At 46.3% G+C, this 7,945-nt stretch overlaps 1 pseudogene; it reads right to left on the bottom strand.

The window, feature by feature from the left end:
• Window positions 1-2,718: 2,718 nt before the first annotated feature.
• On the bottom strand, window positions 2,719-3,627 carry LOC102861586 (annotated as a pseudogene).
• Between the last annotated feature and the right edge of the window lie 4,318 nt (window positions 3,628-7,945).

Here is a 7,945-nt window from a genome sequence, read left to right as displayed (position 1 = left end):
GCAGATGATATGATAGTATTAAAAGAAAACCCCGAAGACTCAACCAAAAACATGTAAGAGCTAGTGGACCAATTTAGTAGAGTGGTAGGATACTAAATCAAGATGCAAAAATCAGTAGGATTCCTCTACAGCAACAAAGAGAACCCAGAGAAGGAAACCAAGAAAGCAATATAATTTACAACAGCCAGCCATTGAGATACTTAAGAGTGCACCTAACCAGAGACACAAGAGACCTGCGTAAAGAAAACTACAGAACATTTTTGCAAGATACAATAAAAGATCTAAATAAACTGAAAAATATGCCCTGTTTATGGATAGGAAAACTCAACACTGTGAAAATGACAATCCTCTCAAAAGCAATCTACATGTTCAATGCAATCCCAATCCAGATACCAAATTCATTTTTCAAAGAGATTGAAATGGAAATTGTCAAGTTTATTTGGAGAGAAAGAGACCTTAAATAAGCAAAGCACTTTTGAAAAACAAAAGAGAAGTGAGAGGCATAGCATTCTCGGACTTCAAAACCTACTACACAGAGGTAGTAACCAAACAGTGTGGTACTGGTACAAAGACAGGCATATAGAACAAAGGAGCATAATCAATAATGTAGAAATGGACCTCTCTACCTATGATCAACTGATATTCAACAAGAAAACAAAACCTACCAAGTGGAGAAATGACATCTTCTTCAATAGATGGTGCTGGCAAAGCTGGACTGCTACCTGCAGAAAGATGAAACAGGATACAGATCTCATACCATACACAAAAGTCAACTCAAGGTGGATCCTGGGAGTAAAGCCTCAAATCATTACCATGATAACTGGACAGTTGTGATTAATAATGTTTTCAGAACTCATTTTTGGAAGTAGATCTCTAGGCTTTTCTTCCAAGTGTATTGTGTATCTTAGTCTGCAAGCTCTCCTGAAATTTTTTTTTTGGTCTCACAGTAACATACTAAGGCTACTCTAAATGATCGTTATTATCTGTACATGAAAGACATTGGCTGGGAATCAAATCTAGTCATCCATCATGGAAGATAAGAATTTTGTTAAACCATCAACATCTCTAGACCTCCATGTATAGGGAGTATCATTCAATAATGACCTCAACTGTCATACTTTTAAATCTATCACTGGATTTCTTCAAGACCTGCTTCCCACAGGCTTCTCTCAGCCAATGAGTGAACAAGATAGGGATACTGAGAATGGACAATTTCTAAGAGATATTGGAATGCCTTTTTGGTATTAGTCAAAGACTTCCTGATAACATTATTAGAACTTTCAAGACTCTGAATCAGTCTGGGGAAACTCTAGCCAAGCTTCTCTCCCCTTGGTCTTTGAGATCAAAGGTGAACCACAATTTAATAGTTCTTCCACCTCCTTCATTTTCTCTTATACAGGTATTTAAAATTCTTCAAGATTTTTCCCCCCAAAAATTCTTGCTCTTTTATCTTGTCCTGGTGTCTGCTTCTGACTAATATATATGATGTGCATCATCTGAAAGAAGGACAGAACTGCTAAGAAAAACATCAGAAGAGGGAAAATGAGATCTGGCTTATTACAAGATGATTATGGTGAAAACAGAATGCAACTCTGATTTAGGGAACTTTGTAGTTACCTGGTTGAGACAGCATGGGGCTGAATCAGTGCAGGGACAGTGATAATAGTCAGTGGATGTAAAGCTCCTAGAGAAGAGACTATGTGAATCTTGTTTGAATTATGTCTTCTCTCACTTTTCCAGATAGGAAAGCACACTGACATATTTACTACATTTTCTTGGTAGTTGCTATTACATTGCTTCTGACTCATGGTGATCCCACATGTGCAGAATGAAACTGCTCTGTGTTTCAAGCTATGACTTTTTGGTTTTGGGGTGTGTGTGTTTTTCTTTTTTAAAAAGTCTCCTTTTATTGAGTCACCAGGTGACTCTGCACTGAGCAAGGAGGTGGTATCCTTCTGCATCACCCCCAGAGACCCTGGCCTGGTTGTGCAGCCTTCATGGACCACTCCATCCCTTTGAAGTCAAGTGTCGCTGTGCCTGGGCCCTGGAAAAGTGGAGGTGAGCAGTGGAGGGCTCTGGAGGGGTGAGTAGACAGGGGTCCTGTGGGGCTGGTCAGCAAGGGGGATGGCCACCACTTCCTGTAGCCTGGAACCTTCTTCCTTGAAATGTTTTATAAATAAAACTTCACTATGAGCCTACCTGTCTAATTCCAGGGTCAAACTCATAGATTTTCAGTCAGGGCACTGGGCCTAAGGGGCTGCTGGTGATGTGAGGGGCAAGGCTCAGGTCTTCTCCCTCTCCCCATCTCCAGCTTCAGAGTGTGGAGGGGCAAGGTGCAGATGGTTTAAGGTTCTGAGGGTGCTGAGGCCGTCAGAGTGACTGTCATGCCTTCTGTTGATAGGTGAGCATCTGCGTTCACAGCCAGGAGCAGAGACAGGTGTGCCCAGGACCTGGGGATGTGGTTCTGGGGGCCTATGATCCTGCACAGAATTGAGCCTGCACTCCACTGGGAGACCGAGCCACCCCTGGGAAAGGGAGACGACCCATCCACAGGGTCAGGCCTAGGCCAGCAACATGAGCACAGGGTCACAGAGCCCAGGAGAGGGGCTGTCTCCCTACTAAGGTCCTCCCTACAGTTTGGGCTTTACCCGTGCTCAGCCTCACTTTCCAGAAGTGTCCACAACCGCACCCCACCACCTTCTAGACTGACCACTAGGCCTACCACCTTGAGCCCTCTCTGGCTGTACTGCTGAGGCTCACAGTACCTGGAGCTTGCACAAATAGGTGAGGCTGTTGTGCATAGTTCTTTGGGCAGCATCGTGTGCACACCAGCACAGAGCAGAAGCAACAGGGCTCCTTGTTCATGAGGCTGTTGTGGTTCCTCAAGATGCCAAACGTTTTGAAGCCCTCGTGGGCCACCAGGACCTCCAGGCACAAGCCCAGGAAGATTTGTTGATGGGGTACAGCTTCAGAGTGTCCCAGGTGCAGTAGAGGCAGTGGACCAGGCCTCTGGCCATGAGGAAGCTGCAGTCAGTGGCATAGGGCAGGTAGGTTTCTTTAGCGTAGAAGACGCTGTGGATGCAGTACTTGTCCTTGTGCATGGGCAGGACGTCCCCTACAAACAGGTCCTTTTGCGGCTTCTGGTCAGCCAGGAACTCCAGCAGTTTAACAGGGTTGAAAAAGACATCATAGTCCCCCTTGAAGACGAAGCTGTCGTGGGGGCAGAAGATGTCCAGCCCCTTGAGGAAGTTGATCTTCTTGAGGGTCAGGCTGAAGAAGCTGTCCAAAAAGTCCCACTTCAAGATGTCACGATACAGGAGGTCCTCATAGGCCAGAAGCTGGTGGTAGTGGGAGCACTTCTGCTTGGAGGCTGTGCCCTGCAGGAAGAGGGCCTGCACAGCACCACAGCCTGGATACCACTTCCTGCTCGCAGCCTCAGGTCTGGCGTGATGACCCATTTGATGACCACCAGCAGGTAGACATCGCCCTGGCACTTCTGGTAGCTCAGCCGCATGGGGAAGTAATGGCAGGGACGGTAGAGCAGGAATGCCAGAAGTGCACCTCCAGGCCCTGAAACCAGGCCTAGTGGGTCAGGTTGACATTGGCTGAACGAACAATGGTGGTCATTGGTGAGTGGGGTGTTCGTGTCCCAAGCCTGCAGCTCCTGCAGGTTGGTGTGGTCTGGAGGGCCTCTTCCAGAAGCTTTTGGAATTCATATGGCGCCCACTCTTATCCAGCGCACGCGTAGGTGCGACTACACAAACTGGCTAGGGGTCAGGTTGCACTGGGATACTGTGTCAGTCACTAGCAGGGACAGGAACCTACACACATTTCTGTAGACCATTTTCTTCCAGAGCAACATGGCGGCTGGGGCCAGCGAGCAGCTCTGAGGACGCGGGTGTGGGGGTGTAGGGTGGCCGTGGATGCAGCGAATGGGTGCAGGAATGCGGGGAGGGGGCGTGGTAAGTGGGCGCAGGGACACAGGGTGGGGATGTGGCAGTGGGGGTCACGGGACGCGAAGGGGAGCAGGGAGCGGGAACATGGTGAGTGGTCCTAAGGACCACTCAAGGGAGAGGGGTGGGGTGGGGCTCAGTGGGTGGGCACAGGGATGGGGAGCCTGAGCAGGGAGGCTGCATCCCTGCTGCTACTTTTCCTTCTGCAGGGGAGGCAGCTGTGACTTTATGGAATGCCTTCATCAAGGTAATCTCCAAATTTCCAATTTTATGAATACGAGTTAAGCATTGTCGTAGTTAGTGATACTGTAACAGACATAGTGTAGGTGGGTGACTTGAACAAACAGAATATTATTCTTTCACAGTCCAGGAGTCTGGACTCAGGGTGCAGGCTCTACGGGAAGGCTCCCTTCCTCTCTCCGTTCTAGAGGAAAGTTCTTGTCCTCCTCCATCTTCTGTAGGCCTAGTGTTCCTTGGAGATCAATTGCCACTTGTCTGGGTGTCTATCTTTTCCTGGATCTTGAGTTTCACCAAGCAGCCACCCTGGCTACAAAGTCTATGCTCCCACCTTTTATTTATTTATTTTTTACTTAGTAACAAAAGCTTTACTTTTCAGTTGTGTTTGAAACATTGTAAATATTATAAAGCAGCATTTATTTGATTACTGTCTTTCTGCATTTTAGACTTTTCTACTCTAATGTTTATTGCTTCCTTCCTGGTTTTGCTTTCTTGGCTCCCCTTCTCTGCTTATTCCTCTCTTATCTTTTGTAAGACAAAAGGAGATACATAGCACAACCCAGAGAAATTAGATAAGAACTCTTATGTGATTAAGGGTGTTACAGCCAACCCTAATACCCTTACAACTGATCACTTCAGATCACAGGGGATGGCTACATTATTATATGATTATAGCTAATACTTACAAACAGAAGGGCTCCTTGCTACCTCATTGTGTCTTCTGGGGTCTCCAGTGAACTTTACAGAAAATGTCCAAAAAAGCCCATTGTGTTGCATGGCTGGTGTGAGGCGTAGGGTGTGAGCAGTGTCCATGAAGGTAGCTACTTACAGGCCCCAAAGGGACCAACACAGAAGGTCCATACTTTGGATTAAAAATTGGAATCAAACTCAAGGAATCAAGAGTTTTGTCTATAATGACCAGACATGGAGGCTTGGGTAAAAAGGCTGAGATAGGAATTAGAAAAAGAAATATTTGCCAGTCTCTCTCTGCCCAGTTTCAAATACAGCTGCTCTCTTTATTCCTGGGGCTGAAGCAGGAGAATGGTGTACTGGAAGACAGAAGGGCACAAGGGTACTTGAAAGGCCCCTGGCATTGGGAAATGCAAGGCCTGCTATGACCTAAACTAAGCTGTCAAACTTGTAAACTTCCAGCTGAATGGGCACTCAAAGCTTCTTGTAAAGAGGAGGCAGGTCAGGTGCCTGAAGGCCGAGTTGGCACTAGTTGTCACCTCCAGGCACCATTTTGAAGTAAGGCATTAGCTGTTTCCTATATGCGCAAACAGGAAGCCTATTAAAAATGCCTATTGTCCCTTCCTGCCTGTGCTGAAAAGGCTGTTAAAAGACCACGTCCAAAGATTTCCTGCCAAGTCAAGATACTCAGGGAACATGCAGCTGTTGCCACCACCTGTGTCCAACTGAGTCCAGCAAAGGGATTTCCTCCCCTGACAGCACTCACACTTTGGGGTTTGGGTACCTACAGAGTATTTTAGGCAAGAGTGCTGAGCAAGAAGGGAGGGAGAGGAAAGCTGTAACAGGCACTTGCTGGAAGCAGCACCCCCCTCTGCTTCAGCAACAAGTAGGAATGCAACTCTGCCTCTCATCCCTACTTCTGAAACATTCTGGCCAGAGACCAAATCCAGTATAAAACACACCTGCTTTCCACCACTGTACCACCAACACAATATACCCAGCCTCACTTGTCAGGGAGAGAAAGGATGTCCATTACAGAAACTGTCCCACATTATTGAAATTATTAAGAAAAGTAGTCCTGTCTGTTGCTCATTCTCTCCACCCCCCGCCCCATTTCCAAAAATTTGCACATGTTTTTGGCTACTCACTGCCAGTTGACCACTGCATACAAGAGGCAGCCCCCCTCCTAGACCTCTGAGCATAGCAGGTGTGTATGTATTCTAAGATGTGTGTGTGTAGTCTTGGTGGTAGACAGTTAAAAAGGCATGGCTGTTAAATGAAAAAGATTTCAGTCTATTTAAAGGTGGTGGAAGAGAAAGGCCTGGTGACCTGCTTCAGAAAATTTAGGGCCTGAAAACCATGGATCATGTCTGTTTATATCCACAGCATTGACTAGAAGACAGCTAATGATTTGGAATGTGTACTGGAGGTAAGTGCTTTGTTGATTTTGGGTGGACAGACTGATGAGGAGAGTCAGTCGAGAGGTGCTCACATTTATAGAATAGCATCCAGTCCTCAGATAAGTGTCCAGAGCAGCTTCCACATCCTCTGTCTACCTCTGTGTAGGATGGGAGGTGAAGGAACAGACTGGACACACAAAGGCTCCACATTTCATGAGTGGAGTGGCCTGGGGACTGAGGGTCTTGGCAGGATTGGTGTCTGCGTGACAGCACCTCCCACTCGGGCTGGTTATGCACAGGGCTGTTGTATCCAGCTCTCCTCTCCAATTGTTGGTGCTGGTGGCACCCTGCCATGCTGGTGATTCCTGGTGAGGCCTTGCAAAGCGAATGCAGACAGTGGAGCTCTGTACACACTGGTATGTATGGCCAGTTGGGGTTTTCAGTAGAGGGGACTCATCATTAGAGAAGCAGGGATGAGTGAGGGTACCTCAGGCTGTTTTCCTTTCTCTTTGACCTCCATTTAGGTGTCCTCTAGAAGGAGAATGGGTTGCTGGCCGTGCCTACAATTCACTTGTCCTGCTGAAGGCTGCCTGACAGCTGCATAAATCACCCAGATACTAGTAATAGATTGCTGCCAGAGACTGTACTGGGGGACCACCCAAGAGCAGCACCAGGCAGCCTTCTGAGACCTGCACACAAATACAGTAATGCAAATGGATTAACTCTTTGTTATTCTCCTGCTTCTAGAACAAGAATGCTGCCAAGTGTCCTTTGTTAGTCTCCACTCCACCAAACAGTCCAGGTCTGTTTTGCAACTCACCTTCCCTCCAACTTTACACAACTCATCCCTTCCTCACATTTTTCCCTTCACTCTAGATTCCAGAACCTTGTGCACCTCGCAGGTCATGCAACAGGGAAGCCTTGCCAGGGCTTTTCTCAGAGCACACAGCGGGTGGGCAGGAGAACTCCACTCGCTGTTGGAATCAATTCACAGCAGCCACTCCAGTGAGTTTTTTTTTTTAGTTTTTTATTATTAAATTTTATTAGTTTTAATGAACATTTACAGAGATTTTGGGTTTTCATTCATTCATTGTTGCATTGTTTTATCTACCCTCCTCCCCAGTTCGTTATTCTTCCCCCCCCCCGAATGTCTGTTTTAATTGTCCAATTGCCACAGTGCTTGTTAAAGCCAGTTCTGATTAATCTCCTTTGTCAGTGTGTCCTTTGCCATTCCCTATCACTCCTTCTTGAGAGAGACTCCACCCTGATTCATAAGGAAAAGGGGATGGTGTATTCTCTTAGCTACTTCCTGCTGAAAAGGGACACAGTAGGTTTCAGGGTGAAGATCTTCTCTCACTACTCTACAGGGCCCATTTGGCAGTAGGAAACACATAGACTATTATGGAGATTGATTTTGGAATTTAGATGCACTGTTATCAATTTTGCTTAGCCGTACATGTTCATATCCTTGAAGATGTATCATGGAAGTGTTGCAGCCTAGAAGACACAAATTTAACTAACAAGTTAAAAGTACATGGGTCAAAAATTAAAAAGCAATAATATTCTGAGTAGAGGTTCTAATACTGGCACAAATCAAGTCACAGAGGGAAGGTGGTTCTTACAATAAAAGGCCTATAGACTAGCACTTTGTCTATTATAGTGTAG

This window comes from Elephantulus edwardii, unplaced genomic scaffold (assembly GCF_000299155.1).
Source record: "Elephantulus edwardii isolate Elephantulus edwardi_28Jun2011 unplaced genomic scaffold, EleEdw1.0 scaffold00298, whole genome shotgun sequence".
In the NCBI taxonomy this organism is placed as follows: domain Eukaryota; kingdom Metazoa; phylum Chordata; class Mammalia; order Macroscelidea; family Macroscelididae; genus Elephantulus; species Elephantulus edwardii.
The sequence above is the reverse complement of the archived record's forward strand: the minus strand, read 5'-3'. Positions and strand labels throughout refer to the sequence as shown.